The sequence below is a fragment of the Salmo salar genome, unplaced genomic scaffold (assembly GCF_965601325.2).
Source record: "Salmo salar unplaced genomic scaffold, fSalSal1 ptg000117l, whole genome shotgun sequence".
Lineage (NCBI taxonomy): Eukaryota > Metazoa > Chordata > Actinopteri > Salmoniformes > Salmonidae > Salmo > Salmo salar.
In genome coordinates, this window is record NW_027675317.1 from 2295231 (window position 1) to 2313734 (window position 18504).

The 18504-nt window shown below is 44.1% G+C and overlaps 2 long non-coding RNA genes across 2 annotated transcripts; both read left to right on the forward strand.

Annotated features, from left to right (window-relative positions):
• Positions 1 to 398: 398 nt before the first annotated feature.
• LOC145866047 (uncharacterized) lies at positions 399 to 9968 on the forward strand. The gene is made up of 3 exons (XR_014383131.1): positions 399 to 612; positions 2606 to 2704; positions 9691 to 9968. It is a non-coding gene; the product is annotated as an uncharacterized LOC145866047 (long non-coding RNA).
• Positions 9969 to 10636: 668 nt separating this feature from the next.
• On the forward strand, positions 10637 to 18041 carry LOC145866048 (uncharacterized). Its single transcript, XR_014383132.1, has 2 exons — positions 10637 to 10804; positions 17764 to 18041. It is a non-coding gene; the product is annotated as an uncharacterized LOC145866048 (long non-coding RNA).
• The last annotated feature ends 463 nt before the right edge of the window (positions 18042 to 18504 follow it).

The following is an 18504-nucleotide window of genomic DNA, read 5'->3' on the forward strand; positions in this document are numbered from 1 at the left end:
TGGAGAGGGGGGACCTGATCCTATATCATAATGAATCAGATTACATGGAGAGGGGGACCTGATCTTAGATCATAATGAATCAGATTACATGGAGAGGAGGGACCTGATCCTATATCATAATGAATCAGATTACATGGAGAGGGGGGACCTGATCCTAGATCAAAATGAATCAGATTACATGGAGAGGAGGACCTGATCCTAGATCATAATGAATCAGATTACATGGAGAGGGGGGACCTGATCCTAGATCATAATGAATCAGATTACATGGAGAGGGGGGACCTGATCCTAGATCATAATGAATCAGATTACATGGAGAGGAGGGAACTGATGCTAAATCATAATGAATCAGATTACATGGAGAGAGGGGGACCTGATCCTAGATCAGCAATCTAACTCTGGGACACTGCCTGTATGAAACCGAACACATAGTTGTAAAGTGTAGTTACAGCAGGTGTTTACTGCCATCTAGTGGATGATACCAATAAAACACTTTATTTTCAGGGTGGGGAGACGGCTGATTGAAACCGAAAGTAAAGTTGTTCTTTTGTTCAGGATCCATTTTGAGACGACAGAGCAGAAAACACTACATGGAGATTATTGAAAAATAAAGTAAGTATTTCTGAACAATAATCTATTCTAATGGACAGAGTAAGAGAATGAATACTAGGAATGAGATATTACTAGTTAGTAGAACTGCTACTTGAGCTGAGTTGCTGATAGACAGCAGTTTTCAAAGTGGAAACTAATCAGTAGGTCTACATGTTATCAGTAAAACGTCTGGTAAAGATGGCGGAGGAGCTTTTACATTATATGGTTTAATGTTTATCTCAGGGTTTCTCAATCCTTTTGTTCTTACCAGCACTTACACACCTGATTCAACTAATCATTAAATATTTTATGACAGTTTAATATTTGAGGCATACAAATTAACATTCTCAAATAATTAAAACCTTTTGGGTTTGTAGGCCTGTTAACAATTATTATAGTCCTACAGTAACTCACATTCTGGAGGAAAAAACACAGCTAAACTTGGTTTCCAGTAAATTATATGTTTAGCTAAAATAATGTAAGAGAGATGTCTTGAAGAAACGCATCTGGGTTTAGAACTCTGTGTCTCAGTGCCCTGCGACAGTGGGAAGTTAGTTTTGCATGGCCCGGTGCTACAGGTGAGTGGAGTTTTATTTTAAGGACCAATGGAATGGTCTAAAATGCGTAAACTCTGCGCACCCGGGGAGCCGGGCAATGCAAAACAAATTCACCCTGTGACCGTTGTTTTATTTCCTTATATGAAACTGAAAGTAACTTTGTAGCCCACGCAGTTACAAAATGTCTGTTGAAACTGTGGCTCATATGTCTCTAGAACGTTAGAACAGTGGTGGAAAAAGTACTCAATTCTCATACTGGAGTAAAAGTAAAGACACCTTAATAGAAAATGACTCAATTAAAAGTGAAAGTCACCCAGTAAAATACTTCTTCAGTAAAAGTCAAAGTATTTGGTTTCAAATATAATTAAGTATCAAAAGTAAATGTAATTGCTAAAATATACTTAAGCATCAAAAGTAAAAGTAAAGTAGTGATAATTTAAAATTCCTTTTATTAAGCAAACCAGACGGCACAATTTTCTTGTTATTTTAATTTACGGATAGCCAGGGTCACACTCCAACACTCAGACATCATTTAAAAATGAAGCATTTGTGTTTAGTGAGTCCTCCAGATCAGAGGCAGGGATGACCAGGGATGTTCTCTGTTTAGTGAGTCCTTCAGATCAGAGGCAGTAGGGATGACCAGGGATGTTCTCTGTTTAGTGAGTCCTCCAGATCAGAGACAGTAGGGATGACCAGGGATGTTCTCTGTTTAGTGAGTCCTCCAGATCAGAGGCAGTAGGGATGACCAGGGATGTTCTCTGTTTAGTGAGTCCGCAGTAGGGATGACCAGGGATGTTCTCTGTTTAGTTAGTCCTCCAGATCAGAGGCAGTAGGGATGACCAGGGATGTTCTCTGTTTAGTTAGTCCTCCAGATCAGAGGCAGTAGGGATGTTCTCTTGATAAGTGTTCAAATTGGACCGTTTTCTGTCCTGCTAAGCATTCAACATGTAACGAGTACTTTTGGGTGTCAGGGAAAATGTATGGAGTAAATAGTACATCTTTTTCTTCATGAATGTAGAGAAGTAAAAGAGAAAGTTGTTAAAAATATATTTCTCAAAGAGATAATGAATGAATGAGAACAATTGACATTCAAGAATTAGTCACTGTGTTGACCACAACCAACATGCTGGATCTCTGTTTAGTTGTCACTGTGTTGACCACAACCAACATGCTGGATCTCTGTTTAGTTGTCACTGTGTTAACCACAACCAACATGTTGGATCTCTGTTTAGTTGTCACTGTGTTAACCACAACCAACATGCTGGATCTCTGTTTAGTTGTCCCTGTGTTGACCACAATCAACATGTTGGATCTCTGTTTAGTTGTCACTGTGTTAACCACAACCAACATGTTGGATCTCTGTTTAGTTGTCACTGTGTTAACCACAACCAACATGCTGGATCTCTGTTTAGTTGTCCCTGTGTTGACCACAATCAACATGTTGGATCTCTGTTTAGGGGTCAGTGCTCTAAAATGAGTCTCTCTGGGGAGAGAGAGGAGGGGGGCCCTGCCTCTAAAATGCATCTCTCTGGGGGACATGACACCAAAGCTAAGAGGTAAGATGACAATTTTATGAAGAATTTATTAACTTTATTTCCAAAATAAATAGCTATCTTAAGATGAATGCAGTTACTGTAAATCTCTCTGGATAAGAGCATCTGCTAAATCAGGGGTTCTCAATCCGGGGTCTGTGGAGGTACTGCAGGGGTTCTCAATCCGGGGTCTGTGGAGGTACTGCAGGGGCTCCACGGCACCCTGACTGTACTCGTTGCAATGTAACACATTTGATAGAATTTTCACATGACACGACCACTTTGCCTACTCTTAATTATTGCCTAATATAATGGAATGCATATTTTCTTTACCAATTCTGATCGTTGTTACAAGAAGAATTTTGACAATATTCCCGTTATATCAACACACTCTTCACACCCGTTTAACAACTCTAAATAGCTTTGGCATAGTAGGCATCAAGTCCCTTGCCAATAATGTTGCCTGCAACGTTGCATACAATGTTCATTTTCATCGAACACAGATTACGCCCTAGATGTCTTCAATTGCCCAATTTATAGCCATGCCAAATTTAGGATAATTTTTTTTAACAATGTGATGTTGCGCTCCAAAGGGATAACTTGAAATAACATGATGTAGATAATTAAATAATCAAAAGATAAACGTGTTAATTTTACACTCTTAGAAAAGAAGGTTCCTTATTGAACCAAAAAGGCTTCTATCACTTCCTTAATATATGGAATTACTAAAAGTTATATATATTTAGGTTCAGTGAAGAAGAACCTCTAGAGTTCTGATCAACGAAAGGTGAACGTTTTGAGGATGTGAACCCAGCAGACCTCCAGGGGTCAGATCAATTCCTCACGTTTTTTCCAGCGCCCGGCCCGGGATATAAACCAGCCACCTTTGGACCACAGGTCCAACTCCTGCCACAGCTCCAACTCCTTAGCCGCTGGACGAAAACCTGAGTTAATCTTGAGAAATTAGCATAAATTAATCTGCCAAAATGAAGACAAAACGCTTTGGAGACATACATGGTATCACTTGTTATACATAAGTATTATACATAAATCATTGCCAAAAGCACAAGACATATATTATTTATGGATTGACCATATAGAGATATAAAACATTATTTTTAACTACTGCAAAGCAATTACATGTGGCTCAGGAACCACTGACTCGCTGCATTATTCTATTGTATTATCAAGACACCTGCTGTTAACTCTTAACTACTTAGGACAGCTCACGAGGTGTTCTAAATATCTGCCGACTAGGTGGGACTAGAGACTTCATGCATAGCTTTAATTTATACCCATAAGTGTAACATAAGTGTAAAATGTCTTTATTCTCAGTACTTATACGACCAATTTTCTACTCTGAGACGCTTTGTGGACATGGGCCTAGATCTGAAAATATTGTTATAAAAAAACGTAGAATGTTTGTTTAACATAATAATAAAAAATGAATATTACTAATTTAACCCACTGTAAACATTGGGTTTAGTTGATTGTGTTGCACTGCTCATGTCCACGTTCTGAAACTGCCCGCATCCCTGTACAGAAACAGATCTGTCCGCGTCCACGTACAGTGTGGCGCAAAGCATATTGTACCGGTTACGCGCAGAGTGGGCTGAGGTGATCTTGGGGAATAACGACAGAGTTTGTTACAGTGTTGAAACGCCGAAGTTTTATTGTTCAATTTCCTTTTTGCTTTACGGTCAGGGACCGTATGAGTGTAGCCAGATCCTTTTCACTCTCTATCCTTGTTTCATTTTGTGGTTCACTGGATTCGTCGTCATCATCGAGATGAGGGACAGACGAACGTCCTGCTAGCTAGCCAAGCTAGTCGGTACAGCTAGGTAAGCTAGCTAGCTACTCTACCAGCAGGATCCTAGTTATCCTAGCTTGTTGGTACAGTTAGGTAAGCTAGCTAGCTACTCTACCAGCAGCATCCTAGTTATCCTAGCTAGTCGGTACAGCTAGGTAAGCTAGCTAGCTACTCTACCAGCAGCATCCTAGTTATCCTAGCTAGTCGGTACAGCTAGGTAAGCTAGCTAGCTAGCTACTCGACCAGCAGCATCCTAGATATCCTAGCTAGTCGGTACAGCTAGGTAAGCTAGCTAGCTACTCTACCAGCAGCATCCTAGTTATCCTATCTAGTCGGTACAGCTAGGTAAGCTAGCTAGCTACTCTACCAGCAGCATCCTAGTTATCCTAGCTAGGTAAGCTAGCTAGCTACTCTACCAGCAGCATCCTAGTTATCCTAGCTAGTCGGTACAGCTAGGTAAGCTAGCTAGCTACTCTACCAGTAGCATCCTAGTTATCCTAGCTAGTCGGTACAGCTAGGTAAGCTAGCTAGCTACTCTACCAGCAGCATCCTAGTTATCCTAGCTAGTCGGTACAGCTCGGTAAGCTAGCTAGATACTCTACCAGCAGCATCCTAGCTAGTCGGTACAGCTAGGTAAGCTAGCTAGCTACTCTACCAGCAGCATCCTAGTTATCCTAGCTAGTCGGTACAGCTAGGTAAGCTAGCTAGATACTCTACCAGCAGCATCCTAGTTATCGTAGCTAGTCTTTACAGCTAGGTAAGTTAGCTAGCTACTCTACCAGCAGCATCCTAGTTATCCAAGCTAGTCGGTACAGCTCGGTAAGCTAGCTAGCTATTCTACCAGCAGCATCCTAGTTATCCTAGCTAGTCGGTACAGCTCGGTAAGCTAGCTAGCTAGCTACTCTACCAGCAGCATCCCAGTTATCCTATCCTCCCTCTCTCGTTGACTGATGCTGGCTACCTCTGTCCGGTTCTCCTCTCTTCACTAGATGGACAGTAACTTTAGTGTTTAACCCCTCTGTGTCCAGGACCAAACTTTTGAATATTATTTTCAGGGCGCCTCAAGTAGGCTGGACATATTCCATTTTTAACAATGTTTTTTTTCTGATGAAAACGAGTTAATTACATGGAGCCCAATTTCATAACATTACCTTATGTCCCTAGTAAGTAGTTCATTCCATCCACAAGAAGGCATAGTGCTGACACAAGCTTTTTGGCGGGGCTGAGAATCTCTACTTTTCTAGGCTACCGCAGGTTAGAGCGCTGGACTTGTAACCGAAAGGAAAGGTTGGTAGATTGAATCCCTGAGCTGACAAGGAAAAAAAAAAATCTGTCTTTCTGCCACTGAACAAGGCAGTTAACCCACTGTTCCTAGGCCATCATTGTAACTGACTTGCCTAGTTAAATAAAGGTAAAATGATCTAATGTAAAAAACACTATTTCAAATGTTGCTACATACGACCGAATTGAGACGGTCGGTCACATTTGACTGTAAAACCTAGCAATACTACTGATTTCTCTGACAGTGAGGCAGAGATATATTATTACTGTGTATGTAGCATTTAGAAAAAAAACATGATTATTTGTCTCTGAAATGAAACCATCAAGTGATAGATTTTAAACAAATACATGTCTGTCATTGAACAACCCCATGCCATGATTAGATTGTCATAATTACAGCCGTGTTGAAGAGACCAAACTGCAGCAGGTGAAATGTAGATACTCATCTTTTTAATATATAAGAGCAAAGTATCCACGGGAAAAAACAATAAACAACAAAAAAAAAAACGACTAACAGGCTACGTACCAAAAGACTATCACTATCTAACAGGAGCCTATCACTATCTAGCAGTAGCCTATCACTATCTAACAGGAGCCTATCACTATCTAGCAGTAGCCTATCACTATCTAACAGGAGCCTATCACTATCTAGCAGTAGCCTATCACTATCTAACAGGAGCCTATCACTATCTAGCAGTAGCCTAGCACTATCTAACAGGAGCCTATCACTATCTAGCAGTAGCCTATCACTATCTAACAGGAGCCTATCACTATCTAGCAGTAGCCTATCACTATCTAACAGGAGCCTATCACTATCTAGCAGTAGCCTAGCACTATCTAACAGGAGCCTATCACTATCTAGCAGTAGCCTATCACTATCTAACAGGAGCCTATCACTATCTAGCAGTAGCCTATCACTATCTAACAGGAGCCTATCACTATCTAACAGGAGCCTATCACTATCTAACAGTAACCTATCACTCGTTTTTATGTTTAACTTTAAATCAGTTAACGGTGTATCAATGAAAATCTGATACAGAGTGGAATGTACTGTTGACCAACCCATATATTTCAGCAGGGAAGTGTTCCTCACACCATCATTTCAAATGGTAGGACATGTGTCCTGTTGAAGCTAACTGGCTGATGGTAGGACATGTTTCCTGTTGAAGCTAACTGGCTGATGGTAGGACATGTGTCCTGTTGAAGCTTACTGGCTGATGGTAGGACATGTGTCCTGTTGAAGCTTACTGGCTGATGGTAGGACATGTGTCCTGTTGAAGTAAACTGGCTGATGGTAGGACATGTGTCCTGTTAAAGCTAACTGGCTGATGGTAGGACATGTGTCCTGTTGAACCTTACTGGCTGATGGTAGGACATGTGTCCTGTTGAAGCTTACTGGCTGATGGTAGGACATGTGTCCTGTTGAAGCTTACTGGCTGATGGTAGGACATGTGTCCTGTTGAAGCTAACTGGCTGATGAAGTACAATAACCTAGTATGCCTATTTACAGCAGCATATTAGTAACGGTTGTTGCTGTGTTGAATGGACCAAACTGCAGACGGAATGTGGATACTCATCTTTTTAATATATACGAGCAAAGCATCCACAGGAAAAACAATAACTACTAACTACAGGCTAACAGGCTACATACAAACAAAAGACTAGCGGTGTTAGCACAACCACCCACAAACCCAAGTGACAAACATACTCCTAATTATATGACTCCCAATCAGGAACAATGATCACCAGCTGTCCCTGTTCGGGAGCCACACAGACCCACATAGAAATACAACACCCAGAACACACATACAGACATACTCTGCCACGTCCTGACCAAAACTACACAACACCCTCTGCTGGTCAGGACGTGACAGTACCCCCCCTAAAGGTGCATACCCCGAATGCACCTAAAAAAAGAAACCACAAAATCCCCCAAAACCACAAGAAAAACAAATACAAATACCCCCTAAACAATAAGGGAGGGAAGGGAGGGTGGCTGCCGTCAACAACGGCACTGTGCTACACCCTCCCTCCCCAACTATCCTGGAGGTGGCTCTGGTTCCGGCCTCCTGCCCTCCAGGTTGTAGGCAGACTCATTGGGGTCCGGGTTGTAGACAGGCTCAATCCGTTGTGGATCGTGGGCAGGTTCCTTCATTTCCACGCTGTAGGCAGACTCATTCAATACACAGTTAGTCACATTCAGTTCTGAGTCGCAGGTAGACTCCTTCAGTTCCGGGTCGCAGGCAGACTCCCTCGGTTCCGGGTCGCAGGCAGACTCCCTCGGTTCCGGGTCGCAGGCAGACTCCCTCGGTTCCGGGTCGCAGGCAGTCTCCCTCGGTTCCGGGTCGCAGGCAGTCTCCCTCGGTTCCGGACTAGACACTGGTGCCGGATACTCTGGACTGCACACTGGTGCCGGATACTCTGGACTGCACACTGGTGCCGGATACTCTGGACTGCACACTGGTGCCGGATACTCTGGACTGCACACTGGTGCCGGATACTCTGGACTGCACACTGGTGCCGGGCTCTTGAGGCTGGGCCGACGCACTGGAAGCCTGGTGCGTGGGGCTGGTAGAGGTGGTACCAGGCTGAAGACACGCACCCTAGGGCTAGTGCGAGGAGCGGGAACAGGCTGAATAGGACTAGGCCAACTCATGGGAAGCTTGGTCCGGGTTGCTGGTACTGGTCGTGCCAGACTGGAGGAACTCACTTCTGAGATAGCACGAGAGGCAGGAACCGGATAGACTGGGCCATGGAGGCGCACAGGTGGCCGTGACCGCACCACCTGCACAACCCATCCTGGCTGGATGGAACTAACAGCCCTGTACGAGCGGGGTGCTGGTACAGGGCGAACTGGGCTGTGCAGGGGCCTGATGGTTGCCGTGCATAGAGCGGGAGTAGGGTAGCCTGGTCCTAGGAGGCGTACCGGCGACCAGACGCGCTGCGCAGGCATCCTCCTACCAGGCTGGATGCCCACTCTAGCACGGCATCTGCGAGGGGCTGGAATGGCGCGCACCGGACTGTGCGTGCGTATGGGCGAGAGAGTGCGCACCTCAGCGAAACACGGCGCCCTCCACTCCATACGCTCCTCCATGTACTCACGGGTAGCTGGCTTATGGCTCTTCCTAGGCCTAGCCAAACTACCCGTGTGCCCCCCCCAAAAAAATTATTGGGGGTGCATCTCCGGCTTCCTCGCCAGTCATGTACCCCGGTAGCGTTCCCGGTCCTCACCAGCCTTTCGCCACGGGCCCTCTCCGGCCAGAATCTGTTCCCAAGTCCATTTCTCACAAGTGTCCATGTCGAAGTCTATTTCCTCAGAATAGTCCATATATTCAGCGTCCTGCTCCCTTTTCCGCTGCTTGGTCTTGTTGTGGTGGGTGGTTCTGTCATAATTACAGCCATGTTGAAGAGACCAAACTGCAGTAAGTGAAATGTAGATACTCATCTTTTTAATATATAAGAGCAAAGTATCCACGGGGAAAAAACAATAAACAGAATGACTAATAACATGCTACGTACATCCCAAAAGACTAGCAGTGTCAGCACAACCACCCACAAACCCAAGTGACAAACATACTCCTAATTATATGACTCCCAATCAGGAACAACGATCACCAGCTGTCCCTGATCGGGAGCCATACAGACCCACATAGAAATACAACACCCAGAACACACATACACAGACATACTCTGCCACGTCCTAACCAAAACTACACAACACCCTCTGCTGGTCAGGACGTGACATAGATAGTGAAAAAACACACCAATCTCTTTCATAATTTCTTTAAACAATAAAAGCTAATTAAAGAACATTTCTGAAAATGGATATATAGCGTTTTGGAATGAACCTCTTCTTATGTTTCCCCATCTGAGCTCAGAGTAGATGAGAGATGTGATGTTTGTCTCTGTTGTGTTGAAGCCCAATCAAGCAGGAGAGACCAGCCTCCCCTGTACCCAGCTGTGTGTCCATGAAGAGTGACCGGTCTATGCTGCAACCTATAGCGTTTAGAGAGGGAGACTTTTCTACTGAACAAAGGTAAGAAGAACTCATGGGTCATGGTCAGTGAGTTAAAAAACACTCTCTCTAGTCATTTCTCCCATTTCTCCCATTATTTTTGTTGTTTTCATAATCCATCGGCTAATCCTTTTGTCCATTTTCGATGTCCTAAAACAATATTAAACAAAGACAACATTCCCTCCCTGTGTGTGTGTGTGTGTGTGAGACAAACAGTGACACATTTTATTATTATTATTATTGACAGTTAACATAGAGATGAAATGTCACAACTACATGTTCATGTGATGCATTAAATCACCTGACAGTTTCTATGTCTGTTAGTAAATATTTTATTTCTCAAAGAGATAATGAATACATGAGAACAATTGACATTAAAGAATTACTGTGTTAACCACAACCAACATGTTGGATCTCTGTTTAGTTGTCACTGTGTTAACCACAACCAACATGCTGGATCTCTGTTTAGTTGTCACTGTGTTAACCACAACCAACATGCTGGATCTCTGTTTAGTTGTTACTGTGTTAACCACAACCAACATGTTGGATCTCTGTTTAGTTGTCACTGTGTTAACCACAACCAACATGCTGGATCTCTGTTTAGTTGTCACTGTGTTAACCACAATCAACATGTTGGATCTCTGTTTAGTTGTCACTGTGTTAACCACAACCAACATGCTGGATCTCTGTTTAGTTGTCACTGTGTTAACCACAACCAACATGTTGGATCTCTGTTTAGTTGTCACTGTGTTAACCACAACCAACATGCTGGATCTCTGTTTAGTTGTCACTGTGTTAACCACAACCAACATGCTGGATCTCTGTTTAGTTGTCCCTGTGTTGACCACAACCAACATGCTGGATCTCTGTTTAGTTGTCCCTGTGTTGACCACAATCAACATGTTGGATCTCTGTTTAGGGGTCAGTGCTCTAAAATGAGTCTCTCTGGGGAGAGAGAGGAGGGGGGCCCTGCCTCTAAAATGCATCTCTCTGGGGGACATGACACCAAAGCTAAGAGGTAAGATGACAATTTTATGAAGAATTTATTAACTTTATTTCCAAAATAAATAGCTATCTTAAGATGAATGCAGTTACTGTAAATCTCTCTGGATAAGAGCATCTGCTAAATCAGGGGTTCTCAATCCGGGGTCTGTGGAGGTACTGCAGGGGTTCTCAATCCGGGGTCTGTGGAGGTACTGCAGGGGCTCCACGGCACCCTGACTGTACTCGTTGCAATGTAACACATTTGATAGAATTTTCACATGACACGACCACTTTGCCTACTCTTAATTATTGCCTAATATAATGGAATGCATATTTTCTTTACCAATTCTGATCGTTGTTACAAGAAGAATTTTGACAATATTCCCGTTATATCAACACACTCTTCACACCCGTTTAACAACTCTAAATAGCTTTGGCATAGTAGGCATCAAGTCCCTTGCCAATAATGTTGCCTGCAACGTTGCATACAATGTTCATTTTCATCGAACACAGATTACGCCCTAGATGTCTTCAATTGCCCAATTTATAGCCATGCCAAATTTAGGATAATTTTTTTTAACAATGTGATGTTGCGCTCCAAAGGGATAACTTGAAATAACATGATGTAGATAATTAAATAATCAAAAGATAAACGTGTTAATTTTACACTCTTAGAAAAGAAAGTTCTGATCAACGAAAGGTGAACGTTTTGAGGATGTGAACCCAGCAGACCTCCAGGGGTCAGATCAATTCCTCACGTTTTTTCCAGCGCCGGCCCGGGATATAAACCAGCCACCTTTGGACCACAGGTCCAACTCCTGCCACAGCTCCAACTCCTTAGCCGCTGGACGAAAACCTGAGTTAATCTTGAGAAATTAGCATAAATTAATCTGCCAAAATGAAGACAAAACGCTTTGGAGACATACATGGTATCACTTGTTATACATAAGTATTATACATAAATCATTGCCAAAAGCACAAGACATATATTATTTATGGATTGACCATATAGAGATATAAAACATTATTTTTAACTACTGCAAAGCAATTACATGTGGCTCAGGAACCACTGACTCGCTGCATTATTCTATTGTATTATCAAGACACCTGCTGTTAACTCTTAACTACTTAGGACAGCTCACGAGGTGTTCTAAATATCTGCCGACTAGGTGGGACTAGAGACTTCATGCATAGCTTTAATTTATACCCATAAGTGTAACATAAGTGTAAAATGTCTTTATTCTCAGTACTTATACGACCAATTTTCTACTCTGAGACGCTTTGTGGACATGGGCCTAGATCTGAAAATATTGTTATAAAAAAACGTAGAATGTTTGTTTAACATAATAATAAAAAATGAATATTACTAATTTAACCCACTGTAAACATTGGGTTTAGTTGATTGTGTTGCACTGCTCATGTCCACGTTCTGAAACTGCCCGCATCCCTGTACAGAAACAGATCTGTCCGCGTCCACGTACAGTGTGGCGCAAAGCATATTGTACCGGTTACGCGCAGAGTGGGCTGAGGTGATCTTGGGGAATAACGACAGAGTTTGTTACAGTGTTGAAACGCCGAAGTTTTATTGTTCAATTTCCTTTTTGCTTTACGGTCAGGGACCGTATGAGTGTAGCCAGATCCTTTTCACTCTCTATCCTTGTTTCATTTTGTGGTTCACTGGATTCGTCGTCATCATCGAGATGAGGGACAGACGAACGTCCTGCTAGCTAGCCAAGCTAGTCGGTACAGCTAGGTAAGCTAGCTAGCTACTCTACCAGCAGGATCCTAGTTATCCTAGCTTGTTGGTACAGTTAGGTAAGCTAGCTAGCTACTCTACCAGCAGCATCCTAGTTATCCTAGCTAGTCGGTACAGCTAGGTAAGCTAGCTAGCTACTCTACCAGCAGCATCCTAGTTATCCTAGCTAGTCGGTACAGCTAGGTAAGCTAGCTAGCTAGCTACTCGACCAGCAGCATCCTAGATATCCTAGCTAGTCGGTACAGCTAGGTAAGCTAGCTAGCTACTCTACCAGCAGCATCCTAGTTATCCTATCTAGTCGGTACAGCTAGGTAAGCTAGCTAGCTACTCTACCAGCAGCATCCTAGTTATCCTAGCTAGGTAAGCTAGCTAGCTACTCTACCAGCAGCATCCTAGTTATCCTAGCTAGTCGGTACAGCTAGGTAAGCTAGCTAGCTACTCTACCAGTAGCATCCTAGTTATCCTAGCTAGTCGGTACAGCTAGGTAAGCTAGCTAGCTACTCTACCAGCAGCATCCTAGTTATCCTAGCTAGTCGGTACAGCTCGGTAAGCTAGCTAGATACTCTACCAGCAGCATCCTAGCTAGTCGGTACAGCTAGGTAAGCTAGCTAGCTACTCTACCAGCAGCATCCTAGTTATCCTAGCTAGTCGGTACAGCTAGGTAAGCTAGCTAGATACTCTACCAGCAGCATCCTAGTTATCGTAGCTAGTCTTTACAGCTAGGTAAGTTAGCTAGCTACTCTACCAGCAGCATCCTAGTTATCCAAGCTAGTCGGTACAGCTCGGTAAGCTAGCTAGCTATTCTACCAGCAGCATCCTAGTTATCCTAGCTAGTCGGTACAGCTCGGTAAGCTAGCTAGCTAGCTACTCTACCAGCAGCATCCCAGTTATCCTATCCTCCCTCTCTCGTTGACTAATGCTGGCTACCTCTGTCCGGTTCTCCTCTCTTCACTAGATGGACAGTAACTTTAGTGTTTAACCCCTCTGTGTCCAGGACCAAACTTTTGAATATTATTTTCAGGGCGCCTCAAGTAGGCTGGACATATTCAATTTTTAACAATGTTTTTTTTCTGATGAAAACTAGTTAATTACATGGAGCCCAATTTCATAACATTACCTTATGTCCCTAGTAAGTAGTTCATTCCATCCACAAGAAGGCATAGTGCTGACACAAGCTTTTTGGCGGGGCTGAGAATCTCTACTTTTCTAGGCTACCGCAGGTTAGAGCGCTGGACTTGTAACCGAAAGGAAAGGTTGGTAGATTGAATCCCTGAGCTGACAAGGAAAAAAAAAATCTGTCTTTCTGCCACTGAACAAGGCAGTTAACCCACTGTTCCTAGGCCATCATTGTAAATAAGAATTTGTTCTTAACTGACTTGCCTAGTTAAATAAAGGTAAAATTATCTAATGTAAAAAACACTATTTCAAATGTTGCTACATACGACCGAATTGAGACGGTCGGTCACATTTGACTGTAAAACCTAGCAGTACTACTGATTTCTCTGACAGTGAGGCAGAGATATATTATTACTGTGTATGTAGCATTTAGAAAAAAAACATGATTATTTGTCTCTGAAATGAAACCATCAAGTGATAGATTTTAAACAAATACATGTCTGTCATTGAACAACCCCATGCCATGATTAGATTGTCATAATTACAGCCGTGTTGAAGAGACCAAACTGCAGCAGGTGAAATGTAGATACTCATCTTTTTAATATATAAGAGCAAAGTATCCACGGGAAAAAACAATAAACAACAAAAAAAAAAACGACTAACAGGCTACGTACCAAAAGACTATCACTATCTAACAGGAGCCTATCACTATCTAGCAGTAGCCTATCACTATCTAACAGGAGCCTATCACTATCTAGCAGTAGCCTATCACTATCTAACAGGAGCCTATCACTATCTAGCAGTAGCCTATCACTATCTAACAGGAGCCTATCACTATCTAGCAGTAGCCTAGCACTATCTAACAGGAGCCTATCACTATCTAGCAGTAGCCTATCACTATCTAACAGGAGCCTATCACTATCTAGCAGTAGCCTATCACTATCTAACAGGAGCCTATCACTATCTAGCAGTAGCCTAGCACTATCTAACAGGAGCCTATCACTATCTAGCAGTAGCCTATCACTATCTAACAGGAGCCTATCACTATCTAGCAGTAGCCTATCACTATCTAACAGGAGCCTATCACTATCTAACAGGAGCCTATCACTATCTAACAGTAACCTATCACTCGTTTTTATGTTTAACTTTAAATCAGTTAACGGTGTATCAATGAAAATCTGATACAGAGTGGAATGTACTGTTGACCAACCCATATATTTCAGCAGGGAAGTGTTCCTCACACCATCATTTCAAATGGTAGGACATGTGTCCTGTTGAAGCTAACTGGCTGATGGTAGGACATGTTTCCTGTTGAAGCTAACTGGCTGATGGTAGGACATGTGTCCTGTTGAAGCTTACTGGCTGATGGTAGGACATGTGTCCTGTTGAAGCTTACTGGCTGATGGTAGGACATGTGTCCTGTTGAAGTAAACTGGCTGATGGTAGGACATGTGTCCTGTTAAAGCTAACTGGCTGATGGTAGGACATGTGTCCTGTTGAACCTTACTGGCTGATGGTAGGACATGTGTCCTGTTGAAGCTTACTGGCTGATGGTAGGACATGTGTCCTGTTGAAGCTTACTGGCTGATGGTAGGACATGTGTCCTGTTGAAGCTAACTGGCTGATGAAGTACAATAACCTAGTATGCCTATTTACAGCAGCATATTAGTAACGGTTGTTGCTGTGTTGAATGGACCAAACTGCAGACGGAATGTGGATACTCATCTTTTTAATATATACGAGCAAAGCATCCACAGGAAAAACAATAACTACTAACTACAGGCTAACAGGCTACATACAAACAAAAGACTAGCGGTGTTAGCACAACCACCCACAAACCCAAGTGACAAACATACTCCTAATTATATGACTCCCAATCAGGAACAATGATCACCAGCTGTCCCTGTTCGGGAGCCACACAGACCCACATAGAAATACAACACCCAGAACACACATACAGACATACTCTGCCACGTCCTGACCAAAACTACACAACACCCTCTGCTGGTCAGGACGTGACAGTACCCCCCCTAAAGGTGCCTACCCCGAATGCACCTAAAAAAAGAAACCACAAAATCCCCCAAAACCACAAGAAAAACAAATACAAATACCCCCTAAACAATAAGGGAGGGAAGGGAGGGTGGCTGCCGTCAACAACGGCACTGTGCTACACCCTCCCTCCCCAACTATCCTGGAGGTGGCTCTGGTTCCGGCCTCCTGCCCTCCAGGTTGTAGGCAGACTCATTGGGGTCCGGGTCGTAGACAGGCTCAATCCGCTGTGGATCGTGGGCAGGTTCCTTCATTTCCACGCTGTAGGCAAACTCATTCAATACACAGTTAGTCACATTCAGTTCTGAGTCGCAGGTAGACTCCTTCAGTTCCGGGTCGCAGGCAGACTCCCTCGGTTCCGGGTCGCAGGCAGACTCCCTCGGTTCCGGGTCGCAGGCAGACTCCCTCGGTTCCGGGTCGCAGGCAGACTCCCTCGGTTCCGGGTCGCAGGCAGTCTCCCTCGGTTCCGGGTCGCAGGCAGTCTCCCTCGGTTCCGGGTCGCAGGCAGTCTCCCTCGGTTCCGGACTAGACACTGGTGCCGGATACTCTGGACTGCACACTGGTGCCGGATACTCTGGACTGCACACTGGTGCCGGATACTCTGGACTGCACACTGGTGCCGGATACTCTGGACTGCACACTGGTGCCGGATACTCTGGACTGCACACTGGTGCCGGGCTCTTGAGGCTGGGCCGACGCACTGGAAGCCTGGTGCGTGGGGCTGGTAGAGGTGGTACCAGGCTGAAGACACGCACCCTAGGGCTAGTGCGAGGAGCGGGAACAGGCTGAATAGGACTAGGCCAACTCATGGGAAGCTTGGTCCGGGTTGCTGGTACTGGTCGTGCCAGACTGGAGGAACTCACTTCTGAGATAGCACGAGAGGCAGGAACCGGATAGACTGGGCCATGGAGGCGCACAGGTGGCCGTGACCGCCCCACCTGCACAACCCATCCTGGCTGGATGGAACTAACAGCCCTGTACGAGCGGGGTGCTGGTACAGGGCGAACTGGGCTGTGCAGGGGCCTGATGGTTGCCGTGCATAGAGCGGGAGTAGGGTAGCCTGGTCCTAGGAGGCGTACCGGCGACCAGACGCGCTGCGCAGGCATCCTCCTACCAGGCTGGATGCCCACTCTAGCACGGCATCTGCGAGGGGCTGGAATGGCGCGCACCGGACTGTGCGTGCGTATGGGCGAGATAGTGCGCACCTCAGCGAAACACGGCGCCCTCCACTCCATACGCTCCTCCATGTACTCACGGGTAGCTGGCTTATGGCTCTTCCTAGGCCTAGCCAAACTACCCGTGTGCCCCCCCCAAAAAAATTATTGGGGGTGCCTCTCCGGCTTCCTCGCCAGTCATGTACCCCGGTAGCGTTCCCGGTCCTCACCAGCCTTTCGCCCCGGGCCCTCTCCGGCCAGAATCTGTTCCCAAGTCCATTTCTCACAAGTGTCCATGTCGAAGTCTATTTCCTCAGAATAGTCCATATATTCAGCGTCCTGCTCCCTTTTCCGCTGCTTGGTCTTGTTGTGGTGGGTGGTTCTGTCATAATTACAGCCATGTTGAAGAGACCAAACTGCAGCAAGTGAAATGTAGATACTCATCTTTTTAATATATAAGAGCAAAGTATCCACGGGGAAAAAACAATAAACAGAATGACTAATAACATGCTACGTACATCCCAAAAGACTAGCAGTGTCAGCACAACCACCCACAAACCCAAGTGACAAACATACTCCTAATTATATGACTCCCAATCAGGAACAACGATCACCAGCTGTCCCTGATCGGGAGCCATACAGACCCACATAGAAATACAACACCCAGAACACACATACACAGACATACTCTGCCACGTCCTGACCAAAACTACACAACACCCTCTGCTGGTCAGGACGTGACATAGATAGTGAAAAAACACACCAATCTCTTTCATAATTTCTTTAAACAATAAAAGCTAATTAAAGAACATTTCTGAAAATGGATATATAGCGTTTTGGAATGAACCTCTTCTTATGTTTCCCCATCTGAGCTCAGAGTAGATGAGAGATGTGATGTTTGTCTCTGTTGTGTTGAAGCCCAATCAAGCAGGAGAGACCAGCCTCCCCTGTACCCAGCTGTGTGTCCATGAAGAGTGACCGGTCTATGCTGCAACCTATAGCGTTTAGAGAGGGAGACTTTTCTACTGAACAAAGGTAAGAAGAACTCATGGGTCATGGTCAGTGAGTTAAAAAACACTCTCTCTAGTCATTTCTCCCATTTCTCCCATTATTTTTGTTGTTTTCATAATCCATCGGCTAATCCTTTTGTCCATTTTCGATGTCCTAAAACAATATTAAACAAAGACAACATTCCCTCCCTGTGTGTGTGTGTGTGTGTCTGAGACAAACAGTGACACATTTTATTATTATTATTATTGACAGTTAACATAGAGATGAAATGTCACAACTACATGTTCATGTGATGCATTAAATCACCTGACAGTTTCTATGTCTGTTAGTAAATATTTTATTTCTCAAAGAGATAATGAATACATGAGAACAATTGACATTAAAGAATTACTGTGTTAACCACAACCAACATGTTGGATCTCTGTTTAGTTGTCACTGTGTTAACCACAACCAACATGCTGGATCTCTGTTTAGTTGTCACTGTGTTAACCACAACCAACATGCTGGATCTCTGTTTAGTTGTTACTGTGTTAACCACAACCAACATGTTGGATCTCTGTTTAGTTGTCACTGTGTTAACCACAACCAACATGCTGGATCTCTGTTTAGTTGTCACTGTGTTAACCACAATCAACATGTTGGATCTCT